This window comes from Epargyreus clarus, unplaced genomic scaffold (assembly GCF_041222505.1).
Source record: "Epargyreus clarus isolate Ecla_fem2 unplaced genomic scaffold, WU_Ecla_fem_2.2 ptg000024l, whole genome shotgun sequence".
NCBI lineage: Eukaryota > Metazoa > Arthropoda > Insecta > Lepidoptera > Hesperiidae > Epargyreus > Epargyreus clarus.
Window position 1 is genome coordinate 12,031,329 of NW_027332231.1, and position 14,457 is coordinate 12,045,785.

Sequence of the window (14,457 nt, forward strand, 5' to 3'; positions counted from 1 at the left end):
TTTAAATTATATAGGCTTAAAATTGTTGTTATTAGCCACATAGGCATATATTTATACCTACGAGTATGTACTCTTAATTAACCTGGAAAAATACTAGAACGTGTCTATTCATTAAATCTACTTTATTTCTTCAATAGTGCGTCACAAACTTTTATATTTTTTATTATTCTATATCTACGCAGTCATTGTGGTAGGCGTAGGTACTTCAATGAAAACCGCAGGGCAAGTTTATAGGATGAAGGTGCAGTAAAAACCCACCTCCGGCCCTTTGAGGATCAACTTTGATGTCACAATACCCTTCCGGCAGGTTTTAAGAACAGCTTTCGTTCAACTGCTCAATCAGGAAGTGGTTCTAAGAAATCCAATTAATTATTACTATAATTTATGCTATGTTCTTTGAAATATTCAATTAATTGTCGCGATAATTCATAATATGGTTTGTGTTCTCGTAATTATGCTATCTATTCAATTAATTGACACAAAAAATTAATGGCTGATTATGATAATGAATTATTGTTTGTTATTCTTAAGGTAATATTGTTTATTATATTAAGGATATATTATAGTTTTATTTATAAGTAATCCGATTGTGAGAAAAATTTAGTGATTTCACACACTTGCTAACTCGATTGAGTAGCGATAACTAACTATTTAATAACAGATGGCACACGATACGGCTAAGTAGATATATTAATATACTAGCTGACCCGGCAAACTTTGTACCACCTCAAAATCTATTTATCAAATATATCATATAAAATATAGCCTATGTTACTCGTGGATAATGTAGCTTTCGAATGGTGAAAGAATTTTTAAAATCGGTCCAGTAGTTTTTAAGACTATTCATTACAACCAAACAAACAAACAAAGTTTTCCTCTTTATAATATTAGTATAGACAAGGAAAAATATATATTTGAAAAAACTAATGACGCAGTTTTAGTTTTTAACAAAATCGGCCTCGTAACTCCTTTCAACATTTTTCGCTAATCCTTATAGGTATATAGACTTGGATTTGGCCCTGAAGGCTAATTTGAAAAATTCACCCTGTATATTAGCAGATATGTTGTCTTGAAAAGGGACGATCTCGAATCCTGTCACCCGTGATCTACATACGAGTATATTTAAAAGTACCTACTGAGAAAGGAGTTATTGAAAAACCTAGTATAAAATCTATATATAAAAACTATTTTACGTATGTTCATACGTTAATAAATAATATTTAAGAATATCTGCGATTTGAATGAGATATAAAACACTATATAACTCTTTTTTTAAGTAGAACACTTCGTTGTGTTCAAATGTAGTATAAAAACAGAAACATCCATAAATTCACAAACAAACATAACATTAAATTTTATCAACATGGAAGTGTCATGCAGGCGCCGACCAAGAAAATTAATTAGCTCTTAACACGATGCAAGTCTGTTAACATTTCCTACTAAAATGTACATGTAATTGTATATGTATGTACGTTAAATATTCTATGTAGGTACCTATATAGTACATAAGTAAAGTATATTTACTAATAACCAGAAATTAAGCGGCTGTCTGAGATTTAAACGTGACTATTTCTATTTTCCGGAAGTAAGTATTTTTTAGACCTTAAGAGCTGAACCGACTTTGAAAAGCCTCTCACGGAAAGATAGAAGACTTTACTTAATTATTATTATGAAAACAAAAATGTCACTCCAACAATTTAATTCATTTACAACTTAATTTGACGACACCTCATAGAATGTGAGACATATGTGAGAATCCATTAAGTTGGGGTGAAAGACATACCAAAGCTTTTTCTCATATCTACGTTCATATTACATACGGTTGAATAACATTACCCTCCGCAATAAGAGAAGATAAACGATTCCTAAAAAAATATCTTTCGTTAAAAATGGTAACCAAATTAAACTTGCAAAAATACATAAGAAAATGTTTTCGTTATTTAATATCTAAATAAAAAGGTTATTTGCCCCTGAGGTATACCTAGCTAACCTTTCACGTCACACGCCAAGGACCGCAAGGGTACCATTATTATGGTCGCGTGACTGAATTATATATTTTCAGTTATTTACAGTAATGCAGTGTTTGTATTTTCACAATCTTTTACTATAGTTCAAAGAACCCTTCGTCGTTCGAAGAACGACTTTCTGCCAATTGGTAATAAGTCGTTTTGAAATATGTCTGATCTATCGATCGATCCGAGATTGTGTCAGTGTGATGTGGGATGAAAATTTTTGCATGAAAGTAAATATAACCTTTTGAAAGTAGGCATACCTATGCCTGTCCCACTGCTGGGCAATCATCTAACATCGGAATTATTTTTTTTTTATAATATAGGAGTAGCAGACGAGCATGCAGTCCACCTGATGGTAAGTGGCTACTGCCGCCCATGGACATTTGTCCCAGATAGGATTAGATATTCCTACCTGAGGTCGGCCACAGATGCGCCGCTACCCCTGAGGACTAAGCCGGAACGCCTCGGAAAAGTATGTCTCCCTACCACACCCTTCAAACCAGAACATAGCAGCGCTTAACACTGCTGTTATGGGGCAAAAAAATAGGTGTGATGGTGGTGCCGCCGGAGTCGAACCACAAAGCGTTCTACCACCTTTAAAATTAGATGGATTTATCGACTACGGTGGTCATGCAAATTTGTCTTTCGTTGGCAAGTGGCAATTTATATTAAGATCATGATTTCGATAACAATTGGAGGTACCTGTTGCGAATTTAAATGCCGATCTCGCGAATAAAAGAATTAAAGAATTAGCAGTATTTACACATACATACATCTGATTGGCTGATTTAATAATTGGATCAGTATTAGATAAGTGTCTTAGAACAAAAAATAAAGATAGCGCCTTTCGGACCGTTGACGCAGACTTGCAATTGAATGCAAGGGTGGATTCGTGAAGAACACTAATTTTAACTTTTTATATGACATCGAAATACATTATTCGCATTACTGAATTACTAATGACTATTCCAAACACCTTCCATATTGCGTTCTAAAACAATAGGCACGATTAACATTGTATGTATTTCATTAATTGCTGTTTAATAATTTATTGTATGCCCATCTGTGGCGGGTATATGGAGGATTGCAAAGCCTTTTTCGCAACACGCTTAATATTCTACCCATGTTCCTTAATAAAAAGGGATCGATTTGATTTAATTTAATAAATAATCACCAAACATTGACATTTGAAAATTTCTTCATACTAGACATTGTCAAACTTCAACCTTTGGACAGTGAAGATTGGATAGATTGATTATTAATAACGCGCGTTAGGGTACTACACAATCTGTATAATTTTATTAGTCTTCAATTTTATTAAAACGGGATGTCTATGTTTTTGTTAGCGTTAAGGTCAATAGTAGTATAGTTACCGCCAAACTGCTAGTCCGCTCTGAAGTTGTTGCGAGCAGGTGTAGACATACAATTTACCATTACGACGCGATTCATTTCTATATTCACAGTGCACTAGTCCTTTACGCGAATTATACCTACTTATAGTTAAGGTATAAGATATTAGTGTAGACTAATCCATATGATTTTAGTATGGTTCTTTTTCGTTCAAGATGCTTAGTCTATGTTTTTGGTCTGAGTTAGAAATTTCGCATTCGGCACACAATATTTACGTGTTACTATGTATCGTAGATAGCCTATATAAAGAAATGCGTGCCGATTTACATTTACATGGACTCATTGTATTGATTTATTGAGTTGCCGTCTTGTTTTATTCACACGTTGTACCATCAGCGAAAAATATTAAGCGAATAGAAAATAATTTTCTAGGTGGTAGAACGCTTTGTGGTTTGACTTCGCCGGCACCACCGCTAGACCTATTTCTGCCTAATAACAGAAGTGTTAAGCGCTGCCGTGTTCTGGTTTGAAGTGTGTGAAAAGGGAGGCTACTTTTCCAGGGCATTCCAGCTTGGTCCTCAGGGGTTGCAGGCGTTTCAGGGATAACAGCGCATCTGTGGTCGATCTCAGGTAGAAATCTAATCATATCTGGGGTTTATTTCAGATGTCTATGGGCGGCAGGAGCCACTTACCATCAGGTGGAATTCATGCTACGGTGAAATGAATGGCCTGAGGCCAGCAGTTGACCTACAAACGCTGACGGATGGAAATACTAATAATAAAATTATGTTTTATTAAAGTAATATAAGTCGGCGATGGTAAATAAGCCTCATAAAAGTTGAAATATATTTAAAACTTAAAAAAGAGACTTTTTTATAGTAAGTTGAAATAAGTTAAAGTTTAAATGTAAAATTTGACTATGACCGGACCCGCTTCGCGTCAATGTCGATATTTTGATAGCAATGTTAAGCGTTAGAATTTCTCATATCCCGTTTAATCTGACGAATCGTTTATCGTTTACCTTTCGCGATGGGATAAGTCCTTTAGTCTTAGCCAATTCATAGGCGCAGCTGAATATTGATGCAGTTTTGCATGCAGTATCGACGGAATTGGTGTTGCAAGATCTCCGCTGAAAGTGGCAGGTGATTTCACTGCACTCGCTTCTAGGGTTGCCAGATTTTTGTTTTTAAATTAGGGTAAATTAGGGTTGACACACAAAATAAAATAATATGAGTGGCTCAAATTTCTTACATTAAAGGTTGGTTCTGATTTTTCTATCTTAGTTGCGTTTTAGAAATTGTTTATAACTTCTTTTAATAACAGATGCTAAAGAACGTCACTAATCCACACTAAAATTTTATGATTTTATATTGAACTTTTATATAACTGAATGTTATGGCAATATTGTAAAGTGGTTATATCTAAAGTAATAGGCATAACTTGTGCATGTATTTACTTCATTTAAAACGGTAATTTTCAATATTAAGTAGAAGCTTAATCTATTTATTTTTGGTCTGAGTTCACGTAACTTACATGAATAAGTGTAACATAAGGCTATTGTTGTGGTTAAAAGATATACTTATGCTACTCATTGAATAATGAGCATTTTTATACCCTATATCTACATATGACCACAATAATGAAACCGGATATTCTTATATTTGTCCTTAAATTAATAATCTTATGATTTTCTTCCCTTCCGATGTTATATTTAAAGACAAAAATGTACCTACTGGCGTTAAAATGTCGTGTGCGTAAGACTCATACTTATAAATTACGTTAAGTCACATAAAACAGTTATAATAAAGACATCATCAAAGCAATACGCCTCTTTTACTGAAACCTCCCTGCAACATCTCTACAAAAATATCTATACAGGCTTAAGGAAATATAATAAAGTTACAATCGATGGTCTAGAAGACATACTTGTTAATTGCAAAAATTGCACTTTTAACATCAATCTCTTTTGACAATGTTATCACGAAGCTCTTCCGTTTGGTCTTATAATGTCAGCGAACCATTTTTGCTCTTATTACGTTTTTCTCCTAAAGCACTGAAATTTTGATTAAACATAGTCTAATTGTAACAAATAATCTACTCCTAATTCTTTACGTAAATTAAATTTTGAGTATAATAGCGATTTTTAAAACGGACAAACAAACATTTTTTTAATAATGAGCTTATTCTAATGTGGTTTTCGGGTATTATAGTCCTGTAGTTTTGGTATCTTCTAAATTACTTCAAAAAAATACTTATATTCTTGTTTTTCGTATTTGTAAACTTTAAATAATTTATTTTTTAATTTATTGTTTAATGGACTATTTTTTACTTTATTTCTTAGTAATTATAATAATTAATATATGTGTTATATTAAATAACTAATATTAATATATATGTTATATTAATTATTATACCTAATATTATAAAGAGGAAAACTTTGTTTGTCTGTTTGGTTGTAATGAATAGGCTCAAAAACTACTGGACCGATTTTAAAAATTCTTTCACCATTAGAAAGCTACTTTATCCACGAGTATCATTGGCTATATTGTATATAAAATATATTTGATAAATAAATTTTGAGGCGGTACAAAGTTTGCCGGGTCAGCTAGTTAATTAATATATGTGTTAGATAAAATATAGCTTTCTTTATTTAACAGAATCATATACAACTTAAATTTTATTTATATGCTTGTCCTTAGGTGTGGTAGTGGTACTGTAGTGAAACGGTTACTATCTTCATGATTAATTAACTTTCACCCACTCTGCCGTGTGGAGTTAGACTAATAAATTTCAAAGATACCCTATGTAGTTCGACTGTCATGGAGCCACCGACGTGCCTTTTGCTGCATTTATGATATAGAAGTAGCTGACGAGCACGTGGGTGTGTGAGCACGAGGTGGTGGATGGTGAGTGGATATTGGGGCTACTGCTGCCCATGGACATCTGTGATCAACCCCAGATAGGATAAGATATTCCTACTTGAAGTCGGCCACAGATGCGCCGGTACCCCTGAGCACTAGGTTGAAACGCTTCGGATATGTGTTCCTTACCACACCCTTACAACAAAGCTCTTAACACTGCTGTCGTTAGGCAGATTTTGGTAGTGGTACCCAGAATCGAACCACAAAGGGTTCTACCACCCTCAAATTAAATCGTAATTTTTATTTTTTCGTGGTTTCGTATTTACATAGGTACAGATGTGAGAATAATTATGTTTTAATGAAAGCCGTTAGAATGCCTAATACTACAATATATAAGTGTGAAATCCAAGAGTATTTATTAGCAGGAAAAGGTTGTAAATGACTGTGCGACCTTTCAACGGTAGTCTTTGCAAAAGTGAACTGGTACGGAAAATCTTTAATATCACCATTATTTCAGCTAGGTCTAGTCTTAGGGCTATTATTCCGAACAATTAGGAATCATACTCGCTGAGAGGGGCCCCTTACAAGATAAAAGATATAAAAGGGGCAATTTTGTACGCCAAATCATAGTTACGAGTTGAAGGACTTATCATTCAACTATTTAATCAAATTTTCTATTAGACTTTACTCTTTGACTGCAAATGAAGATAGGGCTAACTGCGTGGCTATCATACCGGTCTGTTACACAGAGTTCCGGGTTCAATCCTTGTCCACTTATAGGGACACTGATAGTCACATAAAGAATTCGGCGTGTGTTAGTACGTAAACACCCAGACCCAGAAAAAAATAACATTAAATGTCTGGCCGGGGATCGAACCCGGAACCTTGCTTAACACCGGTAGTATGAACATTCGCAACAATACTGCCACTAATATTAAAATTAATGCATAAAACGAGTTCCCATAAAAGAAAATAATGTTTACTTCCATTTTATAACACCATGGCCGACATAAACTGTATGCAATAAAATGCACTTCCGCATAAAGAAATGTCAAACGGGGCTTATTTCCCGGGAAATTATTTCTGATCTTTATAGACTAAAATAGAAATCCCGGAAAATATAAAAGTGTCATCGATATTAATAAATTCCGTATTAAGTAGTGGTTACTAAATTTAACACGCGGTTGTACCATAGAGTTTATGCATAAACAATATTATAGAGTCGTGTCGAAAAAAACAACAACTTGCAACAACAACTTTATTATCTGTTTGACAGCCGAGGCGCCGGGTACGTGTAAGAACTGCATTAAGTTTCTGAGTGTGCCTAAACTTTACAAGCGCCACAGATGTCGCAAAAGGAATAAATAATGGCGGGAAAATCAGTACGTCACTTTAGAATTTTCATCAGGCGTTTTACGGTTTTCCAAACTGTCATTGCAAAATACATCCATATTAATAGCTGGATAGTTACTTGAATATACAATAAATATACACAGAAAAATAAATAATATTTATATATTAAATAAAAGATTATTTTAACATTATATAAAATAAAAGCAGTGATAGCCTAGTGGTTAAGAAATCCGGCATCTCGATCTTAAACGGTGAAGGAAAACATCGTGAGGAAACCTGCATACCTGAGAGATTTATAAAAAAAAAATCTCAAAGGTATGTGAAGTCTACCAATACGCACTTGGCCAGCGCGGTGGACTATGGCCTAATCCTGCTCATTCTGAGGAGAGACCCGTGCCCAGCAGTGGGACAGTAATGGGTTGATGATGATGATACACAGAAAAATATTTTCATGTTTCACATAGATGTTTCAGTGTAGTGTTTTCAGCGCCATCTATTTTCATTCGGCGTAAACTAAAGCACCGAGCGATAGAAAGTCTTATCTGAGATTATTTTTACGGTTATACCGAAGCTATAAGCTACCGGAACCATAGTTAAAGGTACGCATACAAATTATTTGAATCGGGAATCAATTCCGGGACAAGATTTGAGTCACCAATGTTAATGGGCTATTATACTCGCTATTAGGCTTAAATATATCTTTTTTATTTGTTTAAATAACTTTTTTGTGGATCCGAGAATCACCTATAAATCAGTAAACTTCCAAATAATGCCCTAAAGATTAAGAAAATTGTCGCATTAAAATACGTATAAATACCTACTTAAGCAGTTGTTTTAAATCCCACATTATCCGAAGTATAAATAATATTAGAAGGTATAGTCCGCGTAAACTGCTAGTCCTCTCTGAATATAGAAATGAACCGCGACGCCATAGTAAATTGTATGACTACACCTGCTCGCAACAACTTTAGAGCGGCCTAGCATTTTTTCGCGGGCTTTACCAATTTGAAACTGTTAAATGTATTTTATTGCACACATTTATCTATTTAAAAGTTAGTGGCTACAAATACGCCATAGTATTACCAATATAATACTATATATTTTCCACATGACTGAACAAACTACTAGCAAAATATTCATCGATTTATTGTTGTGCAACACTGCAATTGACAGGTGCGCATGCCGATGTCGATGTGCGCGCGTGATTTTTAATCTATATTTTATTTTTCAATCGACGTCCCAAAAGAAAGGAAAGAAAAAAATCTATTCTTCATTTATTTTTAAGTAATTAACATAAAGATGGAAGTTGTCAAAATATGGTTTTGCTTAGCGTCGCAGCCATTGTTATCTCAATTAGATATGTCATAACCATTAAACGTTTTATTATTGTAAGCCAAAGGAGCATTAACATACTTAAATTCTTATAACGTATTTCTTTTTAACCAATCTGTGAATTATTTCATAATTTATTTTCATTTTACGCAATGACAATTCGGTCAATAACAGATAATAAATAAATTTCCGCCATTGTATCAATTATTCCGTTTATTTTTGTCAATTTGTAGTGTAGACTGGAAATAATAGAAGATTTGAATAAGAAAATCTGTTCAATTAGTAAAAAAGAAACTATTTTAAATCCTAGTCGGACTGTGATTAAGTGAAAATAAAAAAATAAAAAATTGTTACTAAGAAAAGTTATGAAAAACTATTATTTTAAAAACTACCTTTTTCTTTAGTTTTTCATAAATCATAAATTTTATTTCAATATCATTATCGCCCAGAGATTTGATCATATCAAGCGACACTATCTGATAGTGTAATAAATATTGCATTAAGTTTTTTCTCATACAAAAGAAAGCAATGTTTTTAAAGTATACAAACGTAAAAGCCCGTATCTCAAGCTAAGTGTATTCTTAAGTTTGTCCGTCATTTCCTAGCTTTTAACGGTACAGAGAGCAGCTGTTTATAAACAAAGCCGGCTTCATGCTGTATCGCATGTATGAGGTCGCAAGATACAATGTGGGGGATGCCACATGCTTGTGTTGTCTATCAAAAATTATGAAATATTCCACTTACGTCTGCGATTTTAATAAATTATACTTAATATCATAAAATTTATCTGTGCATTTAAGACTAATTTTTTTAATTATTTGGAAGACCTATTGAATTATTTTATATTTATTACGTGCAATCCAAAAATATCTTTCTCTATCTTAAATTTATTTTAGAAATATTCATTGGAAATAATATATTAGTTCTTAAAACTAACGCATACTAAATAACGCGTAATTTCCGCTTAAATCCTCTTAAAATGTTTTTTCCCAAAAACACATATCTTTGATAATTTATTTTTAACTTATAATTAATATTTCCTCATCATATGTCATAGGTTCATTTCCGATTAAATAAATGTTTTCCTTTAAAAGTGTTGATAGGTAAATATTAAGCTTTTAACCTAAAATATGTAAGTATATAATATATTTTAATATTAAATAAATATTTTATAGTACTTACATTTTTATATGCATTTTAATAATCCTGTTCTTTTACTTGCACTTGGCATAACAACATAATTTATCATGCACCTTTTGTTACACTTTTCTCTATGACTATTATCCAAGGCATAATGTGCGTAACGCGTAAATGATTGCATCGTGTCATCTCGCTCGCACTTACGAATCGGTGATATATTTGTGTCTCGTTCGCACTCACTGTTGATTGTTTATGGATTGTGCGTTCACACACTCGGCGCGATGTAATTACAAGTGACTAAGCTATGCCGCTACAGAATTTACAGATTAACTTTTAACTATGTGAATCGAGTAAAGAATGTTACCTTACCTAAAAAGTATGCACTCCTATAAACTTTTTGTGGATCAATTAAGTTGGTACCAAAGGCGTTCCAAATTTAGTCAGAACAAAATAGATTTATGATCAGAGATTTTATTTATAATAAGATTTTCTTATATGGGCGTGTTGCCTTGCCTTAGATGGAAGTGATCTCCTAATTTCAGGTGTAATTACTGCTTGAACATAATATGTAACTTTAAGTACGTAGGTACTTATTTACTTATGTATGTACTGAGGTACTGTAAAAAGTAATAAAAAATATACCTACCTTAATAAAAAGAAAAAATATGACGAACCTTAATAACAGTTAAAATTGCTTTTGGGCACAACTATTCTGTAAATCTGTATATAAGAACAAGTATAAAAACAACTTAGTAAGTAAGTACTTACGGTTCATTGAACGAATGACAATAAATGCTTGAATCGTCTTCAATTCGGTTAAACGCCTTTCATATCTATTGCGGTTCAAAAGTATAATCATATTATTGATGCTACATTTTAGGCGCATAGAGTAAAAAAAAGGTTGAATATATTTTAAGTGCGTAATTAAATAATGCCATAATGTTTTTGGAGCGATTTATTGAAAAGAAATAAATAATGAAGTTTTTATAAGCAATTTACCGTATTTTATAGCAAATAAATTATTGAGTAATGGATTTAGTGTAGCTTCAAATCAAAGCAAGAAAACCATCTTACAAATAGGTTATTTAGATTATTATGTAGGTAATCATCTCTAATGTTATTAACCTCGGGTCAGCTTCATATGCGATTAAATACGTATTTAATGAAACACTGATAAAACAATTTAATTATTGTCTGACGACAAAAAATGTTTATAAAAAATATATATGTTGCTAGATTTACAATGTCCCCGCCAAACTGCTAGTCCGCTCTGAAGTTGTTGCGAGCAGGTGTAGTCATACAATTTACTATGCGACGCGATATGTTTCTATATTCAGAGCGGACTAGCATTTTTACGCGGACCATATAATATCATGAATATTTATCACAAAACATGAATTTTAGAAAACTGAACGGTCTATGGTTCTGATATCGGACTCCGAGGGGAAGAAAAGTAAAAAAAACTAATTTATAACTTACTAGCTGACCCGGCAAACTTTGTACCGCCTCAATATCTATTTATCAAATATATTTCATATAAAATATAGACTATGTTACTAGTAGATAATGTAGCTTTCGAAAGGTGAAAGAATTTTTAAAATCGGTCCAGTCGTTTTTGAGCCTATTCATTACAACCAAATAAACAAACAAAGTTTTCCTCTTTATAATTTTAGTGTAGATAAATATAGGTAGTAAACCAGATTTATATAACTTTGACACCCGGACGCGCCTGAAAGCAGGACACCCGCGAAAAGAGTGCAAACAGCTGTGTGACCCAATTTGAAGGAAGAAAGTTGCAGTCATAACTGACACACAAACAGACAATGCGCTCTAACTGTTACTGTTAGTAAGGAAAAGTGTTCTGTTTCCTTTGATTCTATTATTCTAGTAGCGAACTACTAATTTGTAAATTAAAAAATATTGAATTAAAAATGTTGAGAGTAGCTGAGAGACTGAGTAGAGTATGTTTTTGAGTAACCCACAAAAAAAATATAAAAGTTTGGTTTGAAAATATAATCAGTCTTGATAAGACCACCATCTAGCGGGTTTAAAGCAAAGAATTATCCAGATGAAGGTGGTAGAACCCTTTGTGGTTCGACTCCGGCGGCACCACCGCCACACCTATTTCTACCTAATAACAGCAGTGTTAGGCGCTGCTGTGTTCCGGTTTGAAGGGCGTGGTAAGGGAGATAGACTTTTCCGAGGCGTTCCAGCTTAGTCCTCAGGGGTAGCGGCGCATCTGTGGCCGACCTCAGGTAGGAATATCTAATCCTATCTGGGGTTGATTACAGATGTCCATGGGCGGCAGTAGCCACTTACCATCAGGTGGACTGCATGCTCGTCTGCTACTCTCATAATATAAAAAAAATGATCCAATAAGTAAATTCTCATCAAAATCAGTCAAGCCGTTTAAGGGTACTTAAAGTTCCTAATTTCTTCACATTAGGAGGCGAGAAATGAAATATTCTTCAAACGGGAGTACCTTATTTGTCATTCACAGACTAAGTTCATTTATATTTATTCCAGACCCCTAGAGATTTTTGAAATAAAGGTTTCTATGAGAATGCAGGGTACCTTCCAAGTAAATCTCCCAGTTCCATTAAATTTGAATACACTACATTGTTTATGACGGAACTGGTTCCTATCAGCAAGTGTCATTCACGTGTTAACAGAGGTCACGGCGTATCGATAAGGTGCGAGAAACTGCGCTGTTTATCAGAGGCATTTTTTATACACTTGGAATAAATACTATAATGTATGTAGATGCACGTTATGAGTAAGGGCCTGTTTCTTGTCACGCAGATCTATGCATGCATATCTCAACTGCATGCGTGAATACACTTACGTAACTTTGTGTTCCACTTGCGTGGGACTTACATGACAGGAAAAGTATCTATAAAAAGGAGTGATAGAGGATATAATTGACACGCGTGCGAACTAGATCCACAAGCGGACTGAAACCCGCGTGATAAGAAAAATGCCATTAAACATATTACAGAATAAATTTAGAAATAGAAAAAAATAACAAGTCTGTCAGACGCAGGCAACACAGACACTAGATGGCGTTGTCTCCCCAAATTTGCCAATTCGGCGCAGATACTAGTGCAATTTATTTGAATACTTTCACGTGGTTCAAATATAAATGTATTCAGTAATATAATATTTATTCCATGTTTTTTTTATATAAAAATGTTTTTTAAAGTGTTGAAAATATCATATTATAATGAGTTTCATTGTTACTGAAGCTACGTCTATATTTTTGGTCTGAGGTTATAAAGAACAAGTGTACATGCTGTAAGTACATGGCCATTGCAACCAATCCGGATACAAATTAATATATTACTGTGAGTGTGGTAAATTAGTATAGCTTACTTAATGAAACTTATTAAACATTCTTAAATGTTTGAAAAAGGCATTTGTTAACATATAACTGATATAATTATGATGATATATACTTTAAACCGTGCAATAAGCACCACCCTCCCTGCCGCATAGAATACATGCGCATACAAAAATAAAACATCCACCACCATATATACATACGTCCATCACGTGTTTCGCTCCAAAATAGAGCAACGTAAGGATAAGTAAGGACAGTTAATTGTTATTTAATATCACGTAGCCTACATGTTCGACGACCCGCGTGGCGGAGCGGTCACCATACCGGTCTGACGCGCAAAGGGTCCCGGGTTCGATTCCCGATCAGACAGATATCTAAATGATGAATTTAGCTTTCTGTTTCTGGGTCTGGGTGTTGTGTATTTGTCTATGTGTGTGTCCATGGCACCCACGGCACAGGGAATCCTAGTGTGGGGCTGCGAGTGTAGAAAGCGTTTATTTATTTATGTGGGTGAAATGTTACGAAGTAGTTTAAATCCTAACTTTTTAATTATATAGATTCCCTCAAAGTCACATCTATTATTATTAACTGCTTTTGAAATACAATTTAAGTAATATACCAGCATTAACCCTGCCTGAACTTAGCCTTGTTACCCCTGAGGGCTACTGAAGTGCTGTGTGTCCTATACTCTCTTCGAACTAACACAGGAGTGCTCAATATTTTTATTATTCGGCAAAGGGAAATGAGACGGTAATGCTTCTAGAATCGAACTATGGGTCTGCAAACAGTCCTGCGTACAGTTATAAACCACTATAAACATCTATTATTAATAAATTAATAGTCATCCGATTATTATTAATAGGCAATTAATAATAATTCAGGCTATTAAATCTTCAGGACGCAATAAAATATAATTAGTCGTGATCATTACTCAAGTAATAATTGTTTATTTGTATTATGTATATGTTAAGTACCATGCAGATTACATGCTACCAGTGCCATCTATTGGGATATGGTGAGAATTTGATCCTTATAAGCAACACTATCAGATAGTGGAATAATATAGAGG

The 14,457-nt window shown here is 33.7% G+C and overlaps 2 protein-coding genes across 4 annotated transcripts in view; one reads left to right on the top strand and one right to left on the bottom strand.

The window, feature by feature from the left end:
• The window catches only part of LOC140752399 (BOS complex subunit NCLN), a 217,814-nt gene extending 208,215 nt beyond the window's left edge, over window positions 1-9,599 (top strand). For both annotated transcript variants that reach the window (XM_073086678.1, XM_073086679.1), the window contains one exon: window positions 9,589-9,599. The gene's annotated coding sequence lies outside the window, so the exon portion shown is untranslated. The remainder of the gene's footprint in view (window positions 1-9,588) is intronic.
• LOC140752400 (phospholipid phosphatase 2) overlaps window positions 1-14,457 on the bottom strand; it is a 92,649-nt gene that overhangs the window by 57,700 nt on the left and 20,492 nt on the right. The window lies entirely within an intron of this gene.